Here is a 10,614-nt window from a genome sequence, read left to right as displayed (position 1 = left end):
CGTAAGAAATCTTGCAATTCTGAGTTTTCATTTTAGTGATCAAATTCTTAAACTTAGTTTTCCAAGCCCATTTAACATTAAGTATACCAACTGGCAACTGAGTGGAGGCATGTTGAGTATTGCCCAAACTAAACAAAAGGGTCTACTTCAAGCAGGGTTGGGGTCCGGAGAGCTACCTTACCTCAGATCTTCCCTGTGAGATGATTGGGTGATTTGGGGTATTGGCTAGATGTTTTGCCTATTCTGTGTTCTAAATGAAACAAGCTTCTGGACCCTAAGCCATACGAGGGACTTCCAAGAATATCTAATAATGCAATCTTCTCTGATATTTGTATCCTTTCTATAAAACTAAGTTCCTGAATATCTCCAGGATACTCCATACCCAACAAGGAAGTCTATTCCCTTTCAGACAGGTACTCCTAAATATTAGAAAGCTGGAACCCCAATGTCCCAGGACTCACAACACTTCCTTTTAAGACTTGAATTTACAGCACAAGCCTCCCCTGGCCTGATTGCTGGGAATGTCCAAGCATACATCTTGTCCTTTCGTCCTCCATTTCTCTTTCAGTCAGTCACTTCGAATTCCCCTCCTGAGCTCAGTCCTTTATCAGGACTAGACTATGTGCAACCCTATCCCGTTTCTCTCACCCCTGTTCTTTGCGTTATAAAAACCTGGAGCACACTCTGGCAAATTATTCTTCCTAAGGGTCTGTTTTACTTCCCTGCTGCTACTGCGAGAGTAAAATCTAGGCCCAACATTTGAGGCCCCTAGCTCTCTGGTCCTGACGTAACCTTCCAGCTTCATCTCCAGCCATCTCTAACCTTTTACTCACTCTTAAGCTCCTTCTTCATCCCTTTTATAGACTGAAATTGTGCCCTCTCAAAATTCATATGTTGAGGTCCTAACCCTCAGTACCTCAGAATATGACTGTATTTAGAGATAGGGCCTTTAAAGAGACTATTAAATTAAAATAAGGCAGTTAAAGTAGGTCCAAATGCAGTCTGACTGGTGTCCTTACATGAAAAACTTTGGACATACAAAGGGATACTGGGGTTGCATGTGAACAGACAAAAGACCATAAGGAACACAGCAAAAAGGCAGCCATCTGCAAACAAAGGAGAGAGGACTCAGAATGAAATCAGCCCTGCTGACGCTTTGATCTTGGACTTCTACCCTCCAGAACTGTGAGAAATAATTTTCTGTTGTTTAAGCCACCCAGTTTTTAGTATTTCGTTATGGCAGCACTGGCAAACTAATACAATCCCTAACTCTACCCAACATTTTGTTTATACTACCGGGAATGTTCCCTCTCCCATCTGTCCATCTATGTCCATCTTTGAGCCCTCTCCTCATATATGACCACCTGTGTTGCTTTCTCAGGCCAAGCACTTAATATTTACTGCTTGGTATTATTAGTTTTCTTTCAATGGCTCATCTCCCTCAAGTAGCTGGAAAACTTGTCGAGGTCAGGTTTAGGGTTTTGCTCTTTGTGTTTCTAATAAAATATCTCAAACATACTAGATACTCAAGAAATATCAATCAGGGCGTTTTCAAGTATGATAACAGAAAACCATACTCATAATGGAAAATTTATTATTTCATATATTAAGTCCAGAGGTAGGAATTTGGGGGTTGGTTAATTCTTTAATTCAACAATATCATGATTGTTTCCATCTTTCTTCCAGCTCCCTTCACAGTGCCAAGATGGCTCTGCTGTTATAGGCAGGTGTACATGCAGAAACAGCATTATTAAAAAAGAAGGAAGGAAAATTTTCTTCCAATGCACGTCTTTTGGGAAGAAACCTGCCCTGACACCACCACCCCAGGAAATTGTATGTCATTAGACAAAATTGTGCCATCTGCTTGTTCCAAAGCAGTCACTAGCCAGGGAAGTGGGGTTACCTTGACTGGCTGCGAGAAGTAAGTACATGCCCATGTGCGGGAAAGTAGTCAGATGTACAAACTCCACACTGCCAGTTAAAAAAAAACCCTGGGGCTTCCCTGGCAGTGCAGTGGTTAAGAATCCGCCTGCCAGTGCAGGGGACACGGGTTCGAGCCCTGGTCCAGGAAGATCCCACATGCCTCAGAGCAACTAAGCCCATGTGCCACAACTACTGAGCTTGCGCCCCAGAGCCCGTGAGCCACAGCTACTGAGCCCGCGTGCCGCAACTACTGAAGCCCACGCACCTAGAGCCCGTGCTCCGCAACAAGAGAAGCCACCGCAATGAGAAGCCCGCGCACCACAACGAAGGGTAGCCCCTGCTCGCCACTAGAGAAAGCCCACGCACAGCAACGAAAACCCAACACAGCCAAAAATAAATAAATAAAATAAATAAATTTATTTAAAAAATAAAACCTGTGTAAGGCAGGGGCAGGGGTGGGGTAAGAGCTAATATTTATTGAGCACTTAACATATACCAGTCATTGTTATAAGCACTTCCGATGTGTTAACTCATTTAATATTCACCACACCCTATGAGGTAGGAAATATTATCCGCATTTTATAGATGAGGAAACTGAGGTATAGGATGAAGTAACTTGGCCCAAAGTCACACAGCTACCAAGTGGTAGAGCTGGGATTCGAACCTGGTAATCTGGCTTCACAGCTCGTGCTGTTAGGTATCATATATTTCCTCTGTCTCAACCAAAATTATCTGCCTGAAAATATATGTTATGATTAACAGTGTGAACATCACTCTGAGTGACAGTGACCCTACTTACTTCTGCCACCTACACATTCTGAGGTGTCAGTGTTTGCTCACTTTGGTGGATGACAGGCAGGACAGACGGAGATACTCACTGGTAGAAAATGGAATGCAGAAGTCTTACTGGAAGAGTTTCAATATGAATACATTGGTATCTGCTCTTGGGCTCCCTCTTTTTCAATCTAGGGAGTTCCAGGCATAAAGAATGTGTAAAGTTTATTCATCTGAGATATTGCCCAAACTCAATTTTCACAGAAAACTGCCTTGTTAATTGAATGCATGTGCCCATAGGACTTGTATTTTAAGTCCCTTTGGATTCTCAAGACTGTGAGGGCTGATAGCACGTTAACCTCCACGTGTATTTCTTTGGACCCCCTCGTCTTCTATTTCTTCTCATCTCATGTGGTAAGTTTCTGCTTAAACTTTTTTTTTTTTAATGCAATCACAGAAATGTATTTAGAATTATTTACTTTTATTTGTAGTTACATTTTTTAAAACATCTTTATTGGAGTATAATTGCTTTACAGTGCTGTGTTAGTTTCTGCTGTATAGCAAAGTGAATCAGCTATATGTGTACATATAGCCCCATATGCCCTCCCTCTTGTGTCTCCCTCCCACCCTCCCTATCCCACCCCTCTAGGTGGTCACAAAACACCAAGCTGATCTCCCTGTGCTATGCAGCTGCTTCCCAGTAGCTATCTATTTTACATTTGGTAGCGTATATATGTCCATGCCACTCTCTCACTTTGTCCCAACTTACCCTTCCCACTCCCCATGTCCTCAAGTCCATTCTCTACGTCTGCATCTTTATTCCTGTCCTGCCCCTAGGTTCATCAGAACCCCCTTTTTTTTTTTTTTTAGATTCTATATATATGTGTTATCTGCTTAAACTTAATCATAATGTTCTCATGTCCCCAGTTCTCTTACCACCTAAATAAGAGGAACAGAATTTGAGGCCATGTCAAATCAAGTCGCCTCCATTTAAAGTCCCGAGTAAAAGCTGCATAGTTAACTTCTAAATTCCTTGGACATATTTGTAAGTTCATATTCTTTCATTTAGGCTGCTTTGCCAGGGACTTTAAAGTAGGAACAGTAGATGCAAACATTTGAAGCTGTAAAGAGTGGTACTTCTAAAGGTAAAAGCAGTTAACATTTCTGTTTTTCGCTGTTCACAAGACACCTTGAAGTTCAATGACATCTGGCATTGTGGCTGAGACATGAAGTTGGCTCGTGTCCTTCAAAGCTGGAGGCAAGGAAGTGGTAAGGCAAGTTACCTAGCTGGTGGGTGAGCCTCTTCAATCCCCCAGCATATTCATCTCAGCACAGCTTTTTTTGTTCTCTGTTCATTACTGCCTGCTCATTAACTGTCATGAAATGATTAAACAAAACAAAAACTATGTTTCTATGTTTCTTGGATAAAAATGGCCCCAGAAGCAATGCTGGTGATGGAAATGAAGAGGTTTAAGAAAATATTGGTTCTCAATATCTTGTGATAACCTATAATGGAAAAGAATCTGAAAAAGGATATATATACATATATATAATATATATTATACTATATATGTATATAATTCCTTGAAACTAATACAACATTATAAATCAAGTATACTTCAATTTTTTTAAAAAGGAAAGAAAAAAAATATTGGTTCTCAGCCAAATAAAAAACCAGGGTGAAAAAGGGAGTAAACAGTGAAATTTGGAAGAGCTTAGCTCTGTGCCACGAATGATTATGTGTAGTAATGTAAACCAGAGAGCCCTAAGTCTCTGTACCGGTGCATCTCCTTTTCCTTTAGAAGCCAAGTAGAATGACTTGAGTCCCTCAGTCAATGTACAGGGCAAAGTCCACCAGCTCCCTGACTTTAGGTACCCCTATTTTTCCCAAGAATAGGCTCTCCCATTGTAGCTGCTTTTCTTTCTTTTTTTTTTTAGATTTTTTTTGATGTGGACTATTTTTAAAGTCTTTATTGAATTTGTTACAATATTGCTTCTATTTTATGTTTTCGTTTTTTGGCCCCCGAGGCATGTGGGATCTTAGCTCCCCAACCAGGGATCAAACCCGCACCCCGTGCATTGGAAGGGGAAGTCCCAACCACTGGACCGCCAGGGAAGTCCCTGTAGCTGCTTATCTATGAAATTCCATCAGCAAGCCGGTCAGCTTGGTACCTGGGCATTGCTCTCAGCCACTAGTGCTGTCCTCACCTTCATATCTCTCTACCGCATGCTAATCTCACCCCCCTCCCCGGTCCTTCCCCTAAAGCGCCACCCACCCCAGCTCTTGTGGGGCAGGCTTCACTGAAGTCTTGGTGGTAAAGGGAAAGGAGTGATAGCACAGCACAGCAAACAACCTAAGGTTGACTGACCTCTACCACAGGGAATTTCTCCCCAAGGACGTTCTCTTTAGACCCTGCTCTGGCTGAAGCAGTATAGGACAGTGGATATGAGCGCAGACTCACCTGACATCCTGGCTCCACCACTCACTGGTTATGGAACCTTGTGACCCTCCCTAGGTCTCATTCCATGTCTGAAATGGAGCTACCAAGGTGCCTCCCTCCTGAGATGTCCCTGAGGATAAAATGAGATAATCTGTGCAAAGCGGGCATCCCGGTGGCTGGCACATAGTAGCTTTTGTTTCTATGAGGAGTAAGTTACCAGGCTCCCCCCTTTCTCTGTAAACCTCTGATTAACAACCCTGCTGCATCACACACACACACACACACACACACACACTCACACTATACCCCTATATCCATAGCAGCAGAATCTTTGAGAATGTCTGGGCATCAGTAATGACTTAAGCTCCCCAAGTGATTATAATATGCAACCAGGCTGAGAACTACATCTATAGACTCTTTCTACATCTTCTCCTTGGCTTTCTTTCCTGAGCCACCTATCACCTTTCTCCAGGCCCATGAGAGAAACTCAGTGTTCTCCTATGCTTTCCTCATTGTATTAGAAGCATAGCATTTGGGCTCTGTGACTCACTTCTGCCCATCTAGGCTCTGCTCAGGGCGCCTTGGCTTTCTCACCATAAAAATATTATTGTAGGTGTTTTCCACTCCAGCCATGAAGTACAAGAGATTACGTTCAGTTGTTGCTTTAAATGACATTTTTTTAAAAAAACAAGAGCAAAAAGCTACTATAGTTCACCACAAATCGAGTTACGCATGTCCCTTCCAGACTAGGAGATCAAGGGTTGCAGCTGAGGGACCCAAGAAGCTGGACACCACTGGAGCACAACCTAGCAATATACTTGGAGCACTGATAAAATATTTCCACAGACCTTGGGGGGTTTTCAGCCTTGGCTGATCACGAGAATCACCTGAGGAACTTTAAAACTGGCCCAAATCCAGGACCCACTGGCAGAGATTCTAATTTCATTGATCTGGAATCTGTGCATCTATGCATCGGTACTTTTTAAATCTCCCCCAGATGATTCCAATGAGCAGCCACTGACCTCTGGTACCTGCTCTTATCACTTCATTTTTCTCTTTCACCCACCATCAATCACTGTATTAATCTTGTGTTTCCGATGCTAACCCCATTAAAAGAGTCACCTGGGACGCTTTTTTAAAATACAGTTCCTGGGCCCTACTCCAGGCTTACTGAATCAAAACCTCCAGGGAATTTTTTTGACAGCTGCTTAGGTGATTCTTATAAGGCAAATGTGGGAAACACTACATTAATCCAAGTTATCTTAGCCCATTTTCAGTTGATTAATATGTATTTTATTCATTTATCTCACAAATATTTAATGAGCACCTAATGTGTGTTCAACATTGTTTTAGGTGCTAGGAATACAGCAAAGAACATGACAAATTCCATGTCCTCATGGTTATTATGTCTTGAGTATGTCTAGAGTAAACAAGCAAACATTTAATTTAATAATTAAATTCAGAAAAATTTAATTTCAGATGGTGATAAATGTCATAAAGCCCGCATATCAGGATAAAGGGCTAGAAGGTGATATGGAGGTGGGGCAAGCCATTGTTTTTAAAAGGGGAGCCAGGAGGGCCTGGTTTTGAAAAGTTGCATCTGAACAGACAACTGAGTGATGAGAAACTGCTTACAAATTTCATTTGTAGTCTCACTTATACCATGTTTACTCTATATGTCTCATGTCTCCTAAATTAAATGGGATTTCCTTCAAGGTCAGGGACTGTCTTATATTTTTGTATTCTTCCATAGCAACCAGTGCGGCATTTTGCACAAGCAAGAATTCAGTGAATCACACTAGTCGCAAAAGCATTTCATCCTTAAATATACCTTTAAAGACTCAGCCAGAAGAGAATTTGGCAAGTTACCTGCTTGCTAAGTAAAGGAAAATCCGGGGAAACATATTAAGCATCAGACATTCAGCCCAAGGCTAGACTTCCTGCTTGCTTCCAGTTGGTAGCCATAGTTACAAATTCTTATTAGAAAGGCTCCAAAACACGCCGAGATCTGGTCATCTGTGTATGACTCCACGCTGGTGAACCCAGACCCAGAGCTTCGATTATCAGTTTCTGCTGCCTTACCACCCTGTGGTGTAATTTCTTGTCTTTTGTACTCAACTTCCCCTCAACTTCTTACCAATGTCTCTTCATGCCTTCAAGTTCCATTCAGCCCCTATTTCCTTAAGATAAACAGCTGAGTTCTGCAGAAGGCCACTGGATCCTATAATGTTTCTGAAGGCCAAAGAAGATTTTTTACTACATTAGAAATTCCTCAGAAGGTTTCGTGAAACCAATTCAGATGGCTTGAGAGGGTTTTTCACAATTCCAATTTGGGATTTACATGGCTTTTAGGAGACTTTCCATTTCTTGCAGGATTACTCTGTTCTTCAAATACTTTCCTTGGGCCAAGAACAACACAATCAGTACTGGAAGGTTGACCCAGGAGGCAACATCATTTCGTGGGGAAATTCCTGAACGAGGAATAGCGAGACCAATGTGTTTCCTACCAGTTCTACGACTGATTTGCTGATTGACCTGGACAAGTTACTTGACCTTTGAGCCCCAGGATCCTTGGTTATATGATAACACTCAGGATTGTCATTTTGAAGACCCAATAAAATTAATGAACGAGAGACCACTTCACAACATGCTAATTGCTGCAGCATTACAGCATACTATTATTATAGCCAAAGTAATTCACCATGTTCTTCTACTCCATATGGTAGTTATTTACATCCTTTCAGCCTCTCATTTCTACAGCGAAACTTCAGAAGTAAGATTCTGCCAGGCACACCTTCCCCCTTGGAGCTGTGCTTTTGATAAGGCCTCCTTACTTATCTTTGCTTTTCCTACTTTTCCTTCAAGGATCTACTTGGAACTCACCACCGCCCACCCCGCCACTCGGAGTGAAATCTTTTAGTGGTGTCCTCAGTGACTGTGTCCCCTTGGCTGAATTCCTCTGGCATGGCTGCCATTTGGCCCCAGTCAGTTGACTCTAAGCATCCCCTATCTTGTTGGTGATTTATGTTCCGAGTGCAGGGACTACCTCTGTAACTACAGTGTCTTTCTTTGAGGGCAAGGTCTGTGATTTATGCCTCTTTGCGTCCTTAGCTCAAGCAATACATTTTCATTGATGATGACTTTTGGGGATTGTACTGGGTTGACTAGTGTCCCCTTCAAAGTTCATGTCTTTGCATATGTATTGTAATCAATTAAGATGAGGTCATACTCGACTTAAGTGACCCTAAATCCAATGCCTGGTGTCCTTAAAGAAGCGAGAAATTTGGACACAGAGGAGACACAGGAAAAGAAGCTCATGTAATGACAGGGCAGAGATTGGAGTGATGCAGCTATAAGCCAAGGAATGCCAAGGATTGCCAGCAACCACCAGAAGCTAGGATGAGGCAGAGAAGGATTCTTTCCTAGATCCTTCAGAGGGATCACAGCCTTGCCAATGCCTTGATTTCAGGCTTTTAGCCTCCAAATTGTGAAAGAATAAATTTCTGCTGTTTTAAGTCACCCAGTTTGTGGTAATTTGTTAGGCAGCCCTGGGAAACTAATACCCTGGGGATGCTAAGCACACTGTAGAGTGTAGCAGAGGCCTTAGGGGGCCACCAGCCAGCCTAGAGGCATCCTTTCTGAAGACCTGGGATGCTGATCAGAGCAAGGTTTTAAGGGAAGAGAGTAACTAACTGAAGAAGACAGGGAATGAGCTGAATATGGTCTGAGTAGAAAAAAAAAAAAACAACAAAATTTACAAACTTTATGGTAAAGGTATTTTTTTAAGGTCCCATCATAGAAACAGTTTGCTTTATGACAAAAAGGTTGATCTGGGAGTTGGAAACAGGGGAGCAAGTAAGTGAATGGACAACTACTTTATGATATGATATATTCAAATTTTTAAATTGACCAATTTGGGAGGAATTGTGTGTGTATGGATTTCATAGCACCCCTTGCTTAGGTAACTGGAATCTATGCTGTGAGCCAGGCTGATGATGGCTGGTGGACCATTTGGATTCCAGCCCTGGAAGCCTCCATTTCCTCAGCTGTTAATGGCATGGACACTGAGATAGACCACCCGGGTCTGAGTTCTGGCTCTGTCCCTTACAGGTACGTTATTACACCTCACTTACCTCCCTCTGGTCCTCTGTAAAATCAGAATAGAAATGGCATCTCCCTCATAAAGTTGTGAGGATTGAAAGATGAATCTGCATAAACTGCTTAGAACAGTGCTCACAGTGGATAATAGAAGCCTGAGTTGTTTTTATCATCATCATCATCATGAGGGAGACCAGAAGGGTTAATAATGTGACCTTTAATGACTCTTCCAGAAAGAGGAGGTCGCACTAGAGAGAAGGAGATGAATGCAAAGCTGGTCATTTGCTTGAAAATAAGTCTGCAAGGTGGATATTAAAATACTTGCTTTCCCGAACACAAGGGATTTTTTTAAAGGCAGGGCGGTCTCAGAGTCTCTATTACTGTGGGCAGACTCCAGATCCTGGGAGTAAAGGATATGGGGTCCCATGCAGCGCTCCCTCGTTGGGATTCCCTGGGTCTCAAGGCCTAACCCGTTTTACCTGGTCCTATCTGGCTCCTCACCGACGCATCTGGCATACAGCAGGCTCTCTCAGTCAGCATGAGTTGACTGAGGACGGAAGGAAGAAACCGGCTGGGATTGACTTCCCCGGTGCATCCCCTGACTGTAAAGCGGGGCCCAGGACCCTCTGGCCCCCAAGGACTTGGAGCGCCACGGGAGACGTCTGGAAGGTCGGGAATTACAAGCACAGCGTAGGGCATCCACTTCACAGTTAGTATAGTCCCAAGAGCCCGCTACCAAGGCTGAGGCGTAGATATTGCCCTGTTGGTTAAGTAGGCGTGTGCTTGCTTTCAGGCAATTATTGGGTGAGCAGAATTGGGACCGGATGCCGCGCCGGCACGGCCCGCCACCTTCACCCCCGCTTGAGGGTAGAGAGGAAGCTTTAGAATGTCTATTTGAAATGTAGGCACAGACTGAAACACAACTTCGTACTATTGGACATACAGCTCCCCCTTCCCACGCTGCTCCTAGATGATATTTCTCCAGGCTGCGTGGGACACTATCCTGGTCTTACCAATGAGAGCGAGGCGATTCCTGCAGGACCGGAGCCTCGCAGAGGGAAAAGCAAGGAGTCGCAGATGTGTTTGCTTTGTCACCGCCCCCTGAGCATCTCTGGGCAAGTCACTTAGCTCTCCAGACCTCGACTTTCTTGCTGTTTAATGTGGGGAGGGAACCGAACCTGGCTGACGCTCAGGGCAGCGGCAGAGAGCGGAGCGCGCCGCGCGCGCCTGGGAACTTTGTCTCGAGCGCGAAGCCTGGACCCCCGAGTGCAGGGGCGGGAGCTCCCGCTGCGGGAGCGCGGCGGAGGCGCTCCTCCTTCCCCTCCACGTCACGGGGGCCGCTCGGCGCTCTCCCGTCCCCGGCCGAGAGAGAGCAACT

Source organism: Eschrichtius robustus, chromosome 2, assembly GCF_028021215.1.
Source record: "Eschrichtius robustus isolate mEscRob2 chromosome 2, mEscRob2.pri, whole genome shotgun sequence".
Classification (NCBI taxonomy): domain Eukaryota; kingdom Metazoa; phylum Chordata; class Mammalia; order Artiodactyla; family Eschrichtiidae; genus Eschrichtius; species Eschrichtius robustus.
The sequence above is the reverse complement of the archived record's forward strand: the minus strand, read 5'-3'. Positions refer to the sequence as shown.